Below are 21,471 nucleotides of genomic sequence, written 5' to 3' on the forward strand. Positions count from 1 at the left end.
TAAGTTAAAAAAAGAAATGAAGGGGGAGAAATCAGAGGGGGAGACAAACCATGAGAGATGATGGACTCTGAGAAACAAAGTGAGGGTTCTAGAGGGGAGGGGGGTGAGGGGATGGGTTAGCCTGGTGATGGGTATTAAAGAGGGCACGTTCTGCGTGGAGCACTGGGTGTTATACGCAAACAATGAATCATGGAACACGACATCAAAAACTAATGATGTAATGTATGGTGATTAACATAAAATAAAATAAAAAAGAAAGTATATAATAATGAATAGGATAATTAAAAATAAATTTAATATCTGGATACCATACAAACTACAAAGCAGCAAGAATAAAGAGAAAAACCATAAAAGAAAAGACAGGTTACCAACAAAGGAATCACTAGACTGATAGTAACTTCTCATTAGCAGCAACAGAGAACAAAAGACAATAAAGCTAATGATCTTCAAGTTGTTAAGGGAAAATAGCTGTCGTCCTTGAGTTTTATATTGGCTAAACTATCATTTAAGAAATGGTGTTAGACATTTCCTGGCAAAGAGCAGATGGCCAATAAATATTTGCAGAATGAATGGGAAAAAGAAAGAAAAATAAATTATTTTAGACATACGAAGACTACGAGTTTACAATGCATAGATTCCAGTTAAATAAGGGAAGCAGTAGGATGCAAAAAGCAACATAAATATTGTAAAATGTTAATGCTTGTTCATTTTAGGTGGTAGAACCCAAAGGAAAGCTAGGCCAAAAACAGGAGGAAGCTTCTAATAATAAAAGTGTTTGACTAAGGAGCCATCTAAACAAATGCACAATGTTTCTGATGGTGATAATGACCAGCATCGTATAAATAGAAAAATGGTGGTTCTCCATCCAAGACTCAGCTTAGTTCCAAGTGTCAGGCATTAAAGACATCAAATGTAAACTAAAACCAGTAGCTTGCTTTGGTGAGTCTTCCCACAGTGAGACGCTGGGAGCAAGAGCCAAATGCAGAAGTGCTAAATTACAGGTGAAATAGAAGAAAGTTTCTATGAAATATCAGAATGTTAACCTAAGAAATCCGAACCAATGCAGAAACAAACAAAACCTGGACAACGAAGATGGGGAGCAGTAAAGTAATATAACAGATGGAGCTGGGAAGAAAGTATGATCAATGCTGGCAGCTTAACAGTAGAGGAAATGAGTAGCCAACAAATGTAAGCTACCTTATTTGAAAGTATTTATGGCTTGCTGGAAATTTTACCTAGATTACTACACTAACCTTTTCATCATGTTCTCATCTCCACATCTCCAGGCAACCCCAACTCTTAATTATATTGCTATGGTACTTCTTTAGAAATGCTATTAAATCTTACAGCTTTTCCTTGTTTTTTTATCCTACAGTCATCTCTTATACTGAAGGTACTACAAACTGGTCCTTGCAGTTTGAATTTGACAGATTCATTCCATCATAATAGTATTCCATTTTATTTTACTTTTTAAAAAGATTTTATTTATTTATTAGACAGAGAGAGACACAGTGAGAGAGGGAACACAAGCAGGGGGAGTGGGAGAGGGAGAAGCAGTCCTCCCGCGGAGCAGGTAGCCAGTTCAGGGCTCGATCCCAGGACTCTGGGATCATGACCTGAGCCGAAGGCAAATGTTTAATGACTGAGCCACCCAGGCGCCCCAATTGTATTTTATTTTGAATTTAAAATTTAAAAAACAGTTCTTACTTAAATGCTTTTAAACAAGCTCCATGCTGTCCTGATTACTAGGGCCTCCATTATCACTCCACTGCTTCACATCTGACCAGCTTCTATTTAGACCCTGTACATATTTGACCCTGTGACAACCTGGCATGCAAGATAACATCCATATTCCTGAATGTTGTTTATAAGGCAATTCACCACCTGACCCTAAACTACCTTTCTACCTACAAATATCTGAACACATACTCCTTCAATCTCTTCACATCTTTGCATGGTACTACCTTTCTTACAAAAACTTCCTCTTTCCTCCCTCTTCTACCTGATAAACTCTTAATTCTTCACTTCCTCTGTGAAACCTTGACCACTTCTCATTTCATTTCTACCCCATTCCATATTCCATGGCTCAGGCAGAATTAACTGCTCCTACTACTGTATTTCCAGTAATACCTTAAAAACGCCTCTATCAAAATATCTGATATGCCCTATATTAATTTTTGTTATTCCTATCTCCTCCACTAGATTGCAATTCTTTATCAACCATATCTTATCTTTATATTCCTAGCAATTAATAAGAATTTGGTACAAGGTTGAGGTTCAATGAACATTTGCTACCGAAAGAAGCCAGCAGGAATTCCCAACTGGTTAATTATAATTGATGAGGTCTAACTACAGCCAGTAGCTATATAATAAATCCTCTCTGCAGTTTAATTTTGCAGGGATTCTCACCTTGGCTGCACATGTGAACCTCTTGGGAAGCTTTTAAAAATACTGATGCCTAGGTTCCACTCCTGGAAAATCTGATTTAACTGGTGTCATGTGCAGAATTTTTTTTTAATTCTTACAAGTGATTCTAATATGCAAAGTTGAGAACCGCTGTTTTACAGGGAGAGTGGTAAGCAATCCCTGTACCTCCTGACTTCAAACACTAGTAAGGCCTAAGTTGTGCCAGCAGTGGGGGTATCTCCCCCCACAAGCCCCCAACCCCACACATCATCCTAAGCCACCATCCAGGCTACCTGCACTGTTGCCTCCTTCTAACTCAGCTTCTTGGCACCTCCCTCCCCTCAACCATCCTGATCTCAGTGCTTCAGAACAGGAAAACCTTTTACCATAAAAAATCAGGAAGGGTGGTCTCCTAACCTAAATGCCTAAAGTTCCAAGAATGTAAATAGAACATAAATGACTTATCTGAGAATACCCCGAGACAGCTAAACTTGTTTGTGCTTCTAAGTCATGTCCCATTTTTTTTTAAGATTTTATTTATTTATTTGACAGAGAGAGACACAGTGAGAGCAGGACCACAAGCAGGGGGAGTAGGAGAGGGAGAAGCAGGCTTCCCGCTGAGCAAGGAGCCTGATGTGGGGCTCGATCCAGGACCCCGAGATCATGACCTGGGCTGAAGGCAGACGCTTAACGACTGGGCCACCCAGGTGCCCCAGTCATGTCCCATTTTTAAAAAGCCTTTACTAGAAATCAGTCCACCTTTGCATTATCATGGGCAACATGAGGCAGTGTTCTAAAATAAAGAAAGGTGCTGTGACTTATTGTTCTCAATAGAAGAGTACCAATAACCACACAATTAGCTGACCACAATTAATATTTTAAGCATCTGTGCTGTACTAGAAAAGAACCATTAAATATTTACATATGTGCACAAAAGAGGCCAGGGACAGAGTAACTGTGAGAGTGTTATCCAACTATCAAAGAACCTGTAATTATACAACTTTCTACTAAAAAAGACAACTTGATAGAGCTCAGGTTTCATAGAGAACTCAACAATCACATATTTAACATTTCTACTCCATCCCCTAAGTTAAGTAACCAGGTAGGCCTACACATAATACATACACAGACATATAAATACACAAACATATATTACATATGCAAACATCTTATATACATGCACATAAAATGTACACACAGATGCACTTTCTTTGAAATCTATCTAAAGGGTTCCATTAAAAAAGCTTAAGTCTTTTGGTGGTTTTATTCAGGGAAGAAAAACTTTACAACAAAAATTAAAATTTTTGAAAAAAATTAAATTTAACACCTCTAACCTACCCTCAGAGTCCTTTTTTTTTTTTTTAAGATTTTATTTATTTATTTGACAGAGAGAGACACAGCGAGAGAGGGAACACAAGCAGGGGGAGTGGGAGAGGGAGAAGCAGGCCCCCCGCCGAGCAGGGAGCCGAGCAGGGAGCCCGATGCAGGGCTCGATGCGGGGCTCAATGCGGGGCTTGATGCGGGGCTCGATGCGGGGCTCGATGCGGGGCTCGATCCCAGGACCCTGAGATCATGACCTGAGCGGAAGGCAGACACTTTACGACTGAGCCACCCAGGTGCCCCCTACCCTCAGAGTCCTTAAAAAGGAACAAGAATAAGTTGAACATGAAGGTGGCTAGACTTGTCTCAAACTATGGTCCTGATGCTAAAACAATAGAGTAGAAAGGGGGAGAATAAAAAGGAGTGGAAAAAGGAGAATATAAGAGAGCTACAATGAACCAGAGTATAAAACAGTAAGCTGTATCTTTCTTTGGTCTGAAGCTAAATTTTGTGCCCTCCTCTTTTGCCACTAGTGAACTAAAGGTAAATTAAAAAATATATATCTTACGGAAGGCCTATTATGCTCCTGGCACTGTGCTGAGTAATGGAGATACAAAAATGAAAGAAGATAAACTTCAAAACTAAAATTTTACAAACCAGTAGAGACAAGCAAGTAAACAAAGTACCCCATTTCTAGCACGAACTTGGGGAACACGGAGAAGACAAAACAACCTTATGCAGAGAAGGATCTACTTATATAATCTCAGGAAATATGCACACTGACAAAGAGAGGCTGCCCAACCCCCGAGATTACTTATTTAAAATTTATTTAAAAACCTGTAATTTATGACACCTTAAATATAAAATCCAACAAAAGATGAGTCCTAATACAGTACATCTGTCTACTACAAAATTATAAAGCCATTAAATATATTTTCTAACAACATTTACAAGCATGGGACTATGCTTAGGATATCATGTTAAGTTTATTTAATACAGATTAAAATTTTTTTCCTATACTCAACAATGACAGAAGATACCAGGAAGAAATATCTCAAAATACTAACTGTGGCCACTATTAGAAAGTAAAATTACATGTCATTTTAAACATACACTTTTCTTTATTTTCTGCAATGCGTTTGTATTACTTTATGCTGGAGAGCTATTTAAACGTGGTGGGGGGAGTTATTTAAAATAAAACAATCCTGGGTGCCTGGGTGGCTCAGTCGGTTAAGCGACTGCCTTCGGCTCAGGTCATGATCCTGGAGTCCCGGGATCGAGTCCCGCATCGGGCCCCCTGCTCAGCAGGGAGTCTGCCTCTCCCTCTGACCTTCTTCCCTCTCATGCTCTCTCTCTACCATTCTCTCTCTCTCTCTCAATAAATAAATAAAAATCTTTAAAAAAAAAAACTTCAGTTTAAAAATAAAATAAAATAAAATAAAACAATCCCTTTAGGTTTAGAACTAAGTATGAACAGAGTTAAACAATTTCTTAATTTTCACCTTGACACTCCACTATGGTCCAAATAATAACAATATGACAAATACTATTCAGATACTCTTTCTTCTCTACATCAATTAAAATTCCCCTTTCTCCAGGGTAAGTACCCTAGGAGGGTACTGAAAGGAAAGAAATCGGAGGAAACAATTTGCATTAATCTAGGAGATACGAATTTGTAAAAGAAGACCCTTCCAAGGTGATACAGTATGGAGGAGAGAATACTAGCACAGAGGAGACTTATTTTTCCTAGTTCTCACCCTGCGTGACCTTCGGAATGTGTCTCCATTTCTCTGAGCCTATTCCCTAATTTATCAAATGAAGAAATGACTAAGATCTCAGCTAGTTCTAAAGCACAGTGGTTCAGTGACTGTAAGATTAAATGACTATAATGGAGTAAATATTTGGTGGTTTAAAATGAAATGAGAAATTCAGGAATAGTAAAGAATTTATGGCATAAAATCACTTGCCTCCTGTTTTCTCATTTTCAAGAGCTAGCTAATATTAACTTTGAGTAACACTATGAAAGGGGAAGTAATATTTTTTAGCAGAATAGTAAACTGACCACCAAAGATTCATGCTCCCTGTCCAAAGCGTAGTGTTAGTTTGGGGAGGTGTTGCAAGAAACCTCTCAACTGCACCCCACCCACCACCTTCACCACCACCATGTTGGCACTGAAATGGGACCACATGATACTTCTTACCCCTAGAATGTGAAAAGTTATTGGTGTCACTTCTGGAGTAAAATGGATAAAAAACAAGTATGCCTTCTCCATGCCAGTTGGATGGAGAGGTTCCAGAATGCAGAGGAAGGCACAGTCCTAAGATAAAAGGTGTCAGGGCTCCTGCATGACCACATGGAAGCCAGTCAACCTGGAATACCCTCTCTAGACTCAGAAGTGAGCAAGAAATAAACTTTTATGAGGTTAAACCCCTTGAATTTCTGGGTGTGTCTGCTACAGTAACTCCTCAACATTCTAGAAAATTCAGTAATTTAAAAACACACACATACAATAAAAGAGTTGCGATCTTGTAGTAAGTTACACTGGAAAGTACTGAGACCAAATTTAACCTTTTTATGTCCTGCTGGTTTTCATTTATATGAAACTGATGTTTCCAAGGATAAAAGACAGCTATACCTCAAAACTTAATAATTAATATTTAAGCCCCTAAGCTTTTCCTAGATTAAAAATAAGGAACCATAAGTCTTTAGAACACAAAAGTACAACATATTTCTGCCACCACAGAATCCAGGATGTGTTTACAATGAGAAAAAGAGAGCTCAAAATATTAATCCTGTAGTTACTGTGAATAGCCACTTCACTAAATAACAAGGTTATCCTTTTTAGGGGAAAGGGCTCTTAGCCATAACTGAACATTTCATGGTGGGATGCTGTGAATATTGAAACAAAAAGGGAGAAATTGTCTTATCACGGAAGTACTCTAACTTTACTATTTCTCAAGTAATTATTTTTATCCTTCAGTAGGTACATCTGCCTCCTATTGTACTAAAACTGCTGCAGCTCCAGTTAATTATACTCCTTTATGCTTACTTCACAAGTTATTTAGCAAGCTGTAATAATTAATTCAATAGGAAGAAAATTATACAAGACAAAGTACTCATACATAGGATATATTTCTTTTCCGTAAAAATGAAAGAATAGTTCTAATAATAGATGTAATCTTTGTCACTTAAATAAAAATATTTTTTTAATTTTATTTTTGCATCTTCCTACTATCTTTAAAACATTTTCACAGAATGACTGCTTTTGGTCAAAAATATTTAACTGGTGATGCCCATGGACTTTTGCTGACAGGAATTTCTAATACTTATATATCTATTTAGATACAGCACCAAACTGAGGAGGTGCAGTTTGGCCTACTTGAACTGAGTATACTTTTTAACAGGCCATCAAAAAAATACATATATATTTTTTTCTTTTTTGCTGTACTATTCAACAGTACAAAGGGTTTATCATTTTTTAATATAAAGTTATTTCTGAGACAAACAGCATTATAAGTAATCACTACTGTATCATGTGTGCAATATTGGTCTTCCATTCTCCTTTATTGTTTTACAAAAATCACCCACACCACTTCTTTTAATTTAGCATATTATTTACTACTTCTTTTCTTATAGGCCTGTTGGAACAAACCTCACATGTCAAGAAATTCAGATCAATCCAGAGGTTAAGTATCTGACTAATCTCCCAGAATGACAGTTTTTAAAAAAGTCTCAATATGTCACCAATGCCACAGACCTAGAAAAAAAACATTCCAAATGGAGAACACTGGTGGACTCCAGGGGAAAAAGGAACTAATGAATCACTAATGTTAAACTGTTCTGAGAGGAATTTTGAGAGGCTGACAGAAAAATTTAGGAATAATAATCACAGATACAGGAGGAAAAAGGGCAAAAAAACCCAGTATATTTTAACACAAGAAAAATCAAAAGAAAGGAAATGTGATAATACCATAGTGCTCAGCTGCAAATAATAGTAGGTCATAATAATGAATTCTGATCTAACTCTGGTAAAGCTGACTGGAAAATAGGAAGGATGGTGAAAGGGAAGGGTTAAGTTGTTTCAGGGAGGAGGTCGTACAACAGCTAAATCCTCACCACATTTAGAAGCTAGTAAAGTCTAAAATCAAAAAGCTTTTTTAAAAAGTTGGAAGTATGTTATTGAACAGTGAACAGCATTCACACCCACACCAGGAAGTTTATTATATTCAAAGAGATAGACAATAAGTATTGGCAAAGATATGATGAAAATGGAACCTTCACACAATGCTGGTGGGATTGTAAAAGGGTACATCCGCTGTGAAAAAGCTTGGAAATTCTTTAAAAAGTTAAACATAGACTTATCATAAGATCCAGTAATTTTACTCCTAGATATATACCCAAAAACTTGTACATGAATGTTGATGGCAGCATTATCCATAACAGCCAAAAAATGAAAACAACTGAAATGCCCACCAAATGATGGATAAACAAAATGTGGTATATCCATTCAATGGAATACTATTCAGCCATACAAAGGAATGACATACTAATACATGTTACAACATGGATGAACCTAGAAAACATTACACTAAGTGAAATAAGCCAAATACCAAAGGTCACTTATTGTATAACTTCATTTATATGAAATGACCATAATAGGCAAATTCATAGAAACAAAAGTAGATTCATGATTGCCAGAGGCTTGGAAAGGGGAGTAAAGACAGGGATGACTACTAAGAGGAACAGGATTTTTTGGGGGGATGATGAAAATATTCTGAACTAGATAGTGATGATATATGCACAACTCTCTGAATATACTAAAAACCACTGAATTGTACACTTACAAAGGGGTAAATTTTTAAGAGTTTAAATAAGACTAGTAAGAATAAAGGCAAGAAAGGGTTGAATAAATGCTAAATGGTTATATGCTATAAGAAAATAGTCATTACTTTGAAGATCTTCCTTATTCACAAAAGGGACTCCAAATTACTCCAAATTAACCACTGCCAAGTATAATAACCCATCCTCAAAAGATTCACCACCCGAGGATATTTTTAAATAGAAGAGCAGCAAATACGTGCATAGCATACGTGTTTAAGACAGTGTCTTAAGTGTCCTCTATATACTAACTCATTCAAAGTTCATGAAAACCCCACAAGTAGGTACAAGGTGCTGCACTGCCCAACACTAGAAGGTGTCATTCATATCCTGTATGACCTGCCTCAGAATCTGAATAGATATTAATATCCCTCTTTTACAAATAAGGAAACTAAGGCATAAATAAGTTAGGAAGTTTAAGAAGTTTTGCTAAGGTGACTCTTAATAGTAAGTAGAAACTAAGATCTGAAATGAGGCAGTTTGGCATCAGAGTCCATTTCCTAATCCACTATCTATACTGACAAATATACTGCAGCCTCTAGAGCGAATCTCAAAGATTTTCCAAACAGCATTAATACCTTTGGGAGGTGACACTTGAAAGTACAATACTTATTTAAAAGCATAGATTTTCACCTGTTTGTAGAAATTAGTTACATTAGTCACAAACTTCGTATTATAACATCCAACCTATGACATTATATAGGCATGAAAGTTAGATTTGTTTTTAAGACTGCTATTTGACCTTTCACAAGCAATACATGTGCATGTTTTTATTTGATCTGTGATTTTATCTTTCATTTCTGGTTGTTGTAAAATAAATTAATCTGCTCCACTATAAAGCTAATTTTTGGCTATCTTGGTATTATTTCTTCTCTCTATAAAGTTTAATCTAATAAAATTATAATAGTAATCACAAAAGAACTTCTAAAAAAATCATATAGGACATTTAAAAATTAGTGAATATTTAAAATTATTTATTAACCCACATGCCAAAAGTACTGTAATCCAAGTCCTTTGTGTAGTTTTCTCTCCAAGACACTGCCACACAGTGATGAGTAAAATTTAAGCCCACTCTAGAGTCTGGCATGTGACTGACAGGATAGAGAATTACTATATGTGCCTTAATGTAAGATGAGATGCTTTTTTTTCTTTTTTAAGGAAGAAATTGCCTATTTATATCCTTACAATTCTTTTATTTTTTTTAACAAAGTACTATTTAGAGAAGACACATCAGCTCAAAATAAACCCAATCAATATTAATTTTAAATGCTTAGGTGGCTCTACTAACAGAATAGGTATAAATAGGTTTAAATGGATTAAAGAATATTGGATAATTTAGTAATTCTTAGAAGAATGATTTCTTAGATGCAGAGAGAATGTCACTATAAACAAGCTTTTTATTAAAAAAAATTCTAAAAAGTAGTAAAATACTACCATGTAGAAATCCAAACATGTACATATGTGGTCAATGAGAACAATAAGCATTTTAATGTTTCATTATAAATGTCCTTTACTTGTAGCCTGGTATAATATTTCCAATGACATTACTATAATCAGAATCAAAGTGCTGCATCTCAAAGAGAGGGGCAGAAGTGAAATAATAAGCTCTAGAAAATAAGTCTAGATGACTCAAAAAGTAGCTCCAGTGAGGATGAAGATACTGATGTCAAAGACAAACACAGAGTTTGAAAACACAAATACTTTACAAGAAGCATTACACCTAAATGCAACATGTGCTCTTAAACTGAATCTTGCACCAGAAAAAAAATTTTTTTCTTTTGTTATAAAGGACATAATTGGGAAAACTGGTGAAATCTGAATAAGGTCTATAGATTAGGTAATAGTATTGAACCAACATTAATTTCCTGATTTTGATGATTGTGTTGTATTTATGTAAGAACTGTCTGTGTTTTTAAGAAATACACATTGAAGGATTTAGAAATATAGAGTCATCACATCTGTAGTTTCTTCTCAAATGAGTCAGAAAAAATGTATATATATGCATAAACACAGATATATTTACACACACAGGGATAAAGCAAATAAGCCAACTAGGGAAGTATGAGAATACTTTGCACCATTTTTGCAACTTTATATATCTGAAATTATAAAAACAAAATAAAAAAATCAACAAATAAATTAGTATCTTTTTTAAATTAGTATCTCAAAAAACTGTTTTAAGAAATTTGGTGGAATGTATTTTATTTTTATATATATTTAAGATTATTTTATACACTGTGACATTATATATGGTTAAATTATTACACCAAATATAAGTTGACATCTGTCTATTTCACCTCCATCCCTATTAGCTAACAAAAAAAAAAAATTTTAATGGAGCTTCTAATTAGGAAAATGCTGGTGATAAACAACAGGGACTGGGGGTAGATAAAATGTTCTAAGTTCAGGATCAGGGCGCCTGGGTGGCTCAGTTGGTTAAGCGACTGCGTTCGGCTCAGGTCATGATCCTGGAGTCCCAGGATCGGGTCCCACATCGGGCTCCCTGCTCAGCAGGTAGTCTGCTTCTCCCTCTGACCCTCCCCCCTCTCATGTGCTCTCTCTCTCTCTCATTCTCTCTCTCAAATAAATAAAATTTAAAAAAAAAATAAGTTCAGGATCATCTTATATCTAGGCATACAGAGTAGCCAGCTTCCAGATATACAGCCCCAAGGTTGAAGAAAACACTCGGAACTAGTTTCTGCACAGGAAAACTGAAAATAATAGCACTTCTTGATAGCTTTCAGACACATAAATAACATCCATCAATCGGCAGTCGGGCCCACAGCTTAAAATAACCCAGTTCAATACAGTCTAGTCATGGCCAAAGACAAAAAGAGCTGAGCTATTTCCAGCTATAGCATTAGCAAGAAGCTGAGTATGTTACATATATCCAATAATCAAAAGAAGTGTATTTGTTTCTAGAGCCAAAGGTTAGCACCAACCAGAAGAACTAGTTCCTTTGGGACTCATGACCTATCATACACCTCACTTACTAGGAAGGGAACTCAATTTTTCAAAAATAAAGAAAAGATATCAGACTCTCTCCCCTCTAAAGAATTATTTCATTATTTTTTATGCCTTACTGTTGCCCAGGGAATAAGATTCTAACTCACTCAAAGTCCTTCTCAATTTGACCTCTACAAATCTTTTAATTTAATTTACTGCATTGTATGCTGCATATAAATTAGATCAGTCATTGCTCCAAGAACATGACCTGTGCTTTTCTTCCTGTGTCCTCCATGCTGCTAAATGTAATAAACATTTTTGGGGGTCCTCATCTTATCTGACCTCTTAGCAACACTGACACTTGTATATTTCTTCCTCTTTGCAGGCTCATCCTCCTCTACCTGGCTGGGCAGTATTAGGAAGTCCTCAAAAATTGGCTTTACCCTTACCTTACACCATATATATAAAGGATCAAAAACCCAAATGTAAGAACTAAAACTAGAAAAGTCAGAAGAAAACATAGGACAAAAGCTTCATGACTTTAGATTTGGCATTGACTTCTTAAATATGACAAATACACAGGCAACAAAAGAAAAAGCAGGTAAGCAGGACTTCATTATAATTAAAAACTTTTTTATATCAAAGGATACTATAAACAGAGTAAAAAGGCAATCCACAGAATAAGAGAAAGCATTTGCAAATCATTTATCCAGAATATATAAAGAACTACTATAACTCAACAACAAAACCAACAAAAAAAAACCCAATTAAAAAATGGACAAACACATAGCATAGGGAATATAGTCAATGATACTGTGATAGTAATGTATGGTGACAGATGGTAGCTGCACTTGTGAGCACAGCATGACATATAAAGAAGCTGAATCACTACGTTGTACACCTGAAAATAATGTAACATGTGTCAACTATACTCAAATAAAAAACTCATTAAATATGGGCAAAAAGAATACCAATTCCACACTAACTCTTCTAGAAAACTGAACAAGAGTAACTATTTCCCACTCATTCAATGAGGCCAGCATTCTCCTGATACCAAACTGGGCAAAGACTTCACAAGAAAACAAAAACAAAAAAAACACTACAGAATAATATCCTTCATGAACACAGATATAAAAATACCAATTAAAATTTGGCAAATTGTATCTAACAAAATATTAGAGGGATAACAGGTCATGATCAAGTGGGGTTTATTCTAGAAATGTAGGGCTGGCTCAACATCCAAAAAACAATCAATGTAGTTCAGTATATGATAATCTCAATACAGAAAAAGCTTTCGATGGGGCGCCTGGGTGGCCCAATCAGTTAAGTGTCTACCTTCGGCTCAGGTCATGATCCCGGAGTGCTGGGACTGAGCCCTGCATTGGGCTCCCTGCTCAGTGGAGAGCCTGCTTCACCCCTGCCCCCACCCCTGTGCTCTTTCTCTGTCAAATAAATAAATATTTTTTAAAAAGAAAAGAAAAAGCTTTTGATAAAATCCAACATTCATTCCTGATGAAAGCTCTCAGCAAAATAGGAAAGAAGAAAACTTCCCCGACCTTATAAGGGAAGGGAATATGTATTATTTATGTAATCATTAAAAAATAAATAAATAAATAATAAAGCTACTTTCCTTATAAGGCTACTTTCCTATAGCTAACATTATACTTAATGGTGAAAGATTAAATGCTTTCTCCCTAAGATTGAGAACAAGGCAAGAATATCCACTCTCACCACTCCTACTCAACATAGTGCTGGAAGTTCTAGAGAGTGCAATAAAGCAAGAAAAAGAAATAAAAGGCATACAGATTGGAAAGGAAAAAGTAAAAACTCTTGGCAAATGTCCTCTCTACAAATGACAGGATTGTCTATGTAAAAAATTCCCAAAAAATCTACAAAAACCACTCCTTAAATTAATATTTGAGTTTAGCAAGGTCACAGTATACAAAATATACACACATATGTGAAGTGTATTTTTTCTCCACCAAAATTAAAAACAAAATACCATTTATAATTGATTTTAAAAACTTAAATACTTAGGTGTAAATCTAAGAAAACATTTAAAGGACCTGTATGTTGAAAACTACACAATGCTGATGAAAGAAATCAAAGATGATCCAAATAAATGAAAAGACATACCTTGTTTATAGACTGAAAGACTCAACATAGGAAAAATGTCTTTCAATGAGTGAATGGTTAAAAAAACAGTGGTACACCCATACCATAAAACACTACTCCACAATAAAAAGGAATGAACAACTGATACACACAACCTGTACGAATCTCCATACAATGATGCTGAATGAAAAAAAGCCAATCCCCAAAAGGTTATATATTGTATTATTCAGTATTCTTGAAATGACAAAATTATAGCTATGAAGAACAGATTAGTGTTTGCCCAGGGTTAAAGAGGGGTGGAAATGACAAGGAAATGGGTATAGCTACAACAGGACAATATGAAGGATACTTGCTGTGATAGAAATGTTCTATATTTTGACTATTATCAGTGTCAATATTCTGACTGTGACATTGTACTATAGGTTTTCAAGATGTTACTATAGGAAGAAACAGTAAAGGCTAAACAGGATCTCTGTTATTTCCTACAATTGCCTGTGAATTATCTCAAAATAAGAAGTTTAATTTTTAGAAGTCTTCAGAAATACACACTGTGGGGGTACCTGGGTGGTTCAGTCAGTTAAGCGTCTGCCTTTGGCTCAGGTCATGATCCCAGGGTGCTGGGATCGAGCCCCACATCGGGCTCTATGCTCAGCAGGGAGCCTGCTTCTCCCTCTCCCTCTATCTACTGCTCTGCCTATTTGCGCTCTCTCTGTCAAATAAATAAATAAAGCCTTTAAAAAATAAATAAATACACACCGTGGTAGCTCCTTTCTGTCCTGTATGTGCATGCCTGCCATTCTTCCTGAAAAGATGGAACCTATTCCTTCCTTCTCCTTGAAGCTGGCTGGTCTTTGTAATTTGATTAATTTAAAGGACTTTGGAGGCTAGGTCATAGCCTTTCAGCTTCTACCTGCCCTCTTGGAAAACTTGCTCTGGTGGAAGCCAGATGTCACATAAGAAATTCAAGTACTATGAGACTGTTATGCATAGATTAAGTGATGCTAGCCAGCCCCTAACCAAGGCACCATACATGTGAGTGAAGTAGCCATCTTGGACACTGCAGCCCCAATACATTCTTGAAACCGAATTAAGACCCCAGACATGGGGGCACCTGGGTGGCTCAGTTGGTTGAACGACAGCCTTTGGTGCAGGTCATGATCCTGGAGTCCTGGGATCGAGTCCCCCATCAGGCTCCCTGCTCAGCGAGGAGTTTGCTTCTCCCTCTGATTCTCCCCCTCTCATGTGCTCTCTCTCTCTCTCTCAAATAAATAACATCTTAAAAAAAAAAAAAAAAAGAAGACGACCCCAGACATATGATCCCAGTCAAGCTTTCCTAGCTATCTCCATTCTTTCAAGACATCCCAGGGGCACCTGAGTGGCTTAGTCAGTTAAGCATCTGCCTTTGGCTCAGGTCATGATCCCAGCATCCTGGGATCGAGTCCCACATTGGGGGCGGTCTCTGCTCAGTGGGGAGCCTGCTTCTCCCTCTCCCTCTGCCTGCTGCTCTGCCTGCTTGTGCATGCATGCTGTCAAACAAATAAATAAAATATTAAAAAAGAAAATCCCATCTGATGCCCCCGACATTATAAAGCAGAGATTCACCACATCATGGCCAAACTACGGACCCACAGATTTGTAAGTATAATAACTGGTTGCTGATTTACACCAAGGATCAGCAAACTTTTTTCAGTAAAAGGCCAGAGAGTAATTTTTATTTTTATTTTATTATTATATTTTTTTAGTCATGGGGAGGGGGGAGAGGGGGAAGGAGAGAAAGAATTTTAAACAGGCTCCATGCCCAGGGCAGAGCCCAACATGGGGCTCAATCTCACAACCCTGAGATAATGGCCTGAGCCAAAATCAAAAGCTAGACACTTAACTGACTGAGCCATCCATGCACCCCAGGCCAGAGAGTAATTTTTTAGGTGTCAAGAGCCACACAGTCTCTGTCACAACTACTCAACTGTGGTGTAGCAGCACAAAAGCGACCACAGACAATATGTAAATAAATGTGACCGTGTTCCAAAATTTTTATTTATAAACACAGAAGTCTGAATTCCATATAATTTTCATGTGTCACAAACTATTCTTTTTTTTGTTTTTTTCAAACATTTAAAAATGTAAAGAATTTCATTCTTAGTTTGTGGGCTTTACAAAAACAGGTGGAAGGTTGGATTTGGCACCATAGGCTGTAGTTTCCTAACCTCTGGTTTACACCATTAGGTTTGGGATACTTTTTTCTACAACCATAGCTATCTGGGACATACACTGAAGTATTCAGGAGTAAAGGAAAATAATTCTGAAATTTATTCTCAAACTGTTCTAAAAAATTATAGGTACATAAGGAGAGAAAAAGAAGACAATGATAAAGCAAATGTAGCAAAACATTCATACCTGATGATGCTCAGTGAAGTCTACAGGGAATTCTTTAATCCCCCATCCCCAGCCTATAAGCAATGTTAGTTAACATTTGGATGTATTTCCTTCCAGCCTCACTACCAAATTAAACATAATTGCTCCTTTTACCTTAAGTGAATACCAAAACGGCCACACCAAATCTTTTAGCAACAAATAACCCTTTCAATATTTAATACTTCTACTAGTCAATATTAATGCTAACAAACTCATACGTGTTTAAACACTAAGCTTTAAAAAAAAAAATCTGTGCATATGTGTGTGGGAATATAAATGTTGGAGGTAGGGATAATAACTAATGATCCCTAACAGCTCTGCAACCTGAAACATCATTCATTTCTTATTCTAGTTGTAAGGAATGTTAAATGATGTTGGCTTGCCTTGGGGAATAACCAACCACAATGTACAGTGGTGATTTAAAGGAGGCTGAAGATCTGGACTTGTCATTTCAAAATAAATATATTTTTAATTTTAAAAGGAAGCTTGGGAGAAAAAACATCGAATACTGTTACTATCTAACTTGTAAAGTAATTCTATCAGTTTAAAGAGAAGAGTAAAGGGGTTAAAGAAGATGAGAATAAACACAAGTCCACAGATAGCCTGCAAAAGGTATCAATTTTCATTTCTGTATCCTTTCTAACAGGGGAAGATATTACCCTAGGAGATAAAAATGTTTTAAAAACATAAAGAAAAATACATTACTATTTATTATGACAAGATATGAACTCAGTACATGTGGTAGCTGCATATGCTACAACTATAACACAGACTGTTGGGGTTATTTTGTTTTGTTTTTTATTCAAACTTCCACGTTGTACTGATCTTTCCACTAGTCAACTTTCAATGGATCAGGATCTAAAATATTCTATTTTCTGCCAATACTCCTACTTCTTCCTAAAGCACTGGGCTACAAAGTTACAACAATAGGAGAATTTTTGAAAGCTGCAATTAAGTTTGGAGATCTTTTATGATCTTTTAATTTTACACATGTGTTTTGCTGGACAGCAAAAGGGCCAGATTAGAAACCAGGGCTCCTGGCTTAAATGTTCTTTCATATTTGCAAGCCTTGTTTACTTAAAAAAATAAGGTGTTGAACTGCATGCTCCAGGTTGCCTCTGTCATTCTACTGAATCCTAAAACCTGAGACTTGGAATTTTAAAGATCACCTTGATAGTCTAAACAACCTACGTAATCTAGATACACGAATGCAGTCTCTATTATGCCTGCCAAGCAGCTACCCAGATCCTCCAGCAACAGGTAAACCATTAGCTTCACCCAGACTGCCCACTCTACCTTCAGACAACCCCAAGTGTTCCTTCCTATGCTGAGGGAAACCCATCTCCCTGTAACTTCTATCCTCTTGGTGCCCAGCAGAATACACTTACTTCCATTTCCAAGAACAGACTTTCAGATATTTCATACTTGCTGGGAGATTTTCTCTTCTCTAAGCTAACTATCCATAACTCCTTAAACCCAACCTTGTGTAATTTTGACTCCTCCTCCCCCCTAGTCTCTTTCCTCAAAACACATTCCAACTTCTCTAAACCATCTTAAACTAGGATGGTCAGAACTGAAGACAATACCTCAAATGTGGCCTGACTAAAGGGGAACAATTAACTTCCTTTCTTAGAGACCTCCATTAATGCAGCTTAACACATTTGTTTATTTTGCTTTGCTTTTTTTCATATACAGGTCACAGACTCATAATAAGCTCATCACTGACTAAAATCTTTTACTTGCAATAGTAAGTCAAATCTCTTCCACCTATATAGTTACATGGTTGGAATCTTTTAAGACTGAAGTGTACACCTTTATATATTTATCACATTCAATGTAATCTAGTTAAATTCAGCCCATGATTCTAGCCAAATGAGATCTTTTGGTACCCTGGTTCTTGATTCATACATCTAATATCACCATAGCTCACCATGATCTGCAAATATGAAACACATACCTTCTATAATGCATACAAGTAAAGTAATTGATAAAAATAAACAGAATCAAAACAAGCACTGAGTCCTACAGTAAGGCTATAGAAATGTCCCTTTGGACTTAAAATAATAAATTATCCAGTTTCCAGAACATATTTTTTTCCATCTTGACAGTATCACCATGGAACTTAGCAAACCCTTCACAGAAATACAAATGTGATAAACATATTTTCTCAAAGGAGCAGATCTGTCAAAAAAGGAATTCGGGTTAGACTAACGACTTTTTCTTAATGATACCATACTGGTCTCTTTCATTATTAACTACTTATAAATAAAACATGGTTTTTGTCCTCTGTTTATCAACCTTCCTAAGGCTCAAAAATTAACTTGTTTCTTCTATAATTTTGGTCTATAGTTTTCTTGAAGAAAAACAAAAAATTACTCATCTCTAGGTTTCTTCTCTATAGCTCCACTGATCCTGTTGGTTCTTAAAAAAAAAAACAACAACAAAAAAAAACACCAGTGCCAAAGCAGGTTTTTCTTTTCCTTCTTTTGAAGTGTCTGAATAAAAAAGCTTTAGTAGAGTGATATTTCTTTTCATTTTCATGCCTTTTTCTCTACTTATCAAATTATACTTTGAAGCTGTAAATTTTTTGTAGCCCTCAGTCTGGTATCAACTTGAACTGCAGTGGTAATTTACCTGGAATCCAATAATTCTTCAATTCTTATCTAGTTTGTATTTTGAATAGGTTATCTTAATTTGGAGTGCTAATATTCAATATCTCAAAATCCACTTGTTCATAAAGGCATATACTACATTTACTTGTTTTCAGTAAAAATATCAATTTTACTAACAATAAAAGTATACTTTGATTTCTTTCTATCTCCAATCCTCCAATCACACACATTAAGAATACCCCCTGGTAGAACAACTGGATATCTATATGGGAAAAAACAAACCCCAAGCTCTACTTCACATAATACATCAACACTAACTTGAAATGGATGGTAGACCTAAATGTAAATGTTAAATCTGTAAAATTTCTACAAAAACAAAAATATAGTAGAAAATCTTCATGACCGGGACGACTGGGTGGCTCAGTCGTTGGGCATCTGCCTTTGGCTCAGGTCATGATCCCAGGGTCCTGGGATCGAGCCCCGCATCGGGCTCCTTGCTCGGTGAGGAGCCTGCTTCTCCCTCTCCCTCTGCTGCTCCCCCTGCTTGTGCTCTCTCTCTCTCTCTGACAAATAATGAAATAAAAATCTTTAAAAAAAAAAAAAAGAAAGAAAATCTTCATGACCTTGCAATAGGCAAAGATCTTTTTTTTTTAAAAGATTTTTATTTATTTAATTGACAGAGAGAGAGAGAGAGAGAGACAGCGAGAGAGGAGACACAAGCAGGCGGAGTGGGAGAGGGAGAAGCAGGCTTCCTGCCGAGCAGGGAGCCCGATGCGGGGCTCGATCCCAGGACCCTGGGATCATGACCTGAGCTGAAGGCAGTCGCTTAACCAGCTGAGCCACCCAGGTGCCCCTAGGCAAAGATTTCTTAGATAGGACACACAACCAACCACAAAAGAAAATTTTGGTAAATTGGATTTCATCAAAATTAAAAATGGTTTGGGGTGCCTGGGTGGCTCAGTTGATTAAGCATCTGCCTTCCGCTCAGGTCATAATCCCAGGGTCCTGGGATTGAACCCTGCACTGGGCTCCCTGATCAGCAAGGGGTCTGCTTCTCCTGCTCCCTCTGCCCCTCCTCCTCCCTGCTTGTGTTTTCTCTCTCTCTCAAATAAATAAATCTTTTTAAAAATTAAAAATTGTTCTTAAAAAAATATTAGGAACATGAAAAGACACAGAACTGGAGAAAATATTCATAATGTTTTTATGCAGCAAAGTGTTGGTATCCAGAATATGTAAAAGAATTCTTACAAATTAGAAAGCAAACAATCCATTTTTAAAAAAACTGGGTAGAGGATTTAAATAGTTCAAAAACAAGATACACAGGGGGGCCCTGTCTGGCTCAGCCAGTAGAGCACACTACTCTTAATCTCAGGGCTGTGAGTGCAAGCCCCACATTAGGTGTGGAGCCTACTTAAAAAAAAAAAAAGGAAAAGAAAAACAAGATACACAGTGAACAATAAGCACATAAAAAGATACTCAACAGCATTAGTCATCAGGAAAATGCAAATTAAAGTCAAAATAAGATATTCACTACATACTTACCAAAATGGCTAAAATTTTTATTAAAAATATTGAGACATAGTTGATGTCTGATCATCTTAACAATAATAGGAGGCAAATTTCAAGGCTGAAAATTACATTTCCATTGACATTTCTAAGAAAACAAACCTGAATATATAAAGTTCACCTAAGTATTAAAATAACATATTCATATCTAACAATTTGCTTAATATATCAATTAAATGTGACCTAATTCATCATTTGTTTAAATATAATTACGAGCATCATATGTAACTGGGAAAACCTGTAGCAGAAGAATTTTTTCTCATTCTTTACCTCTACCAGTTAACTATTTAAGATTTACTAAAAAACTGAATAATTAAAATTTAAGTTAAAATATATTCTATCTCAATCAGTGCATGAAACATTTATTAAGTGCCTACTCTACACACTAGATATATGCTTGATTAGTAAAATCATTTCTAAAAACCTTACAGCCAATGGCTGAAAATGTAACGCACACAAAAGCATCAAACGTTGGAACTCAAATCCCTTTGTGCTAAATATGTTAACCCCCCTCACCACCACCAACAAACACAGTTGCTGGTTCACATTCTTCTCTTTTTTTTCTTTACCAGCCCTTACCAGTATTTTCTTCATGATAGGCATTTTAAATTATAGTAATAAAGCCCCTTACTTTGTTACTACAGGAAGGAGAAGGCACTCAAATTATAACACTGATATTGTTTTATGTAGAATGAAAGCTATATAGTCTTTGGGACCCAGTGAAATTTCTGTCACATTTCTATTACAATCCAGTTTCTTTAAAACAAACGTGTCATCTCCAATATACTTGATACACCTGGAAAGTATTTTACATATTTGAATAATCAATGCCATGACAAAAGGGACATTTTTTTTTCATTGCTGCAGAGACCTCATTCCCAAATTTCATGTGGAAGTGCAATAGTTTCCACGTAAAATAGAAAATTCAGGATCTTGTCTATAACTTTGCCTAGAAACTTAAACAATTTGACAAATTAGGGCCTGAATCACAATTTTAAATTGAGGATCTTGAGTGGTAAAGTGGTTTGTTATAGGATATCTAACATACAACCAGTAGTGCTTAAACTATCAGGTATTTGAATAGTTTTAATTTAGAAATAATTATTTTTTATAGTACTAAAACCCCATTAAATTACTTAAAAATATATGTAATCATTATTAACTTCCTATAAAACATTCTGGTACTTTTCAAAAACTATCAGCATACACCTTGAA

At 36.1% G+C, this 21,471-nt stretch overlaps 1 protein-coding gene across 10 annotated transcripts in view; it reads right to left on the reverse strand.

Moving 5' to 3' along the window:
• The window catches only part of EHBP1 (EH domain binding protein 1), a 715,801-nt gene that overhangs the window by 294,380 nt on the left and 399,950 nt on the right, over positions 1–21,471 (reverse strand). The window lies entirely within an intron of this gene.

This window comes from Callorhinus ursinus, unplaced genomic scaffold, assembly GCF_003265705.2.
Source record: "Callorhinus ursinus isolate GAN/ISIS: 27379988/994484 unplaced genomic scaffold, GSC_fseal_2.0 scaffold10, whole genome shotgun sequence".
Lineage (NCBI taxonomy): Eukaryota > Metazoa > Chordata > Mammalia > Carnivora > Otariidae > Callorhinus > Callorhinus ursinus.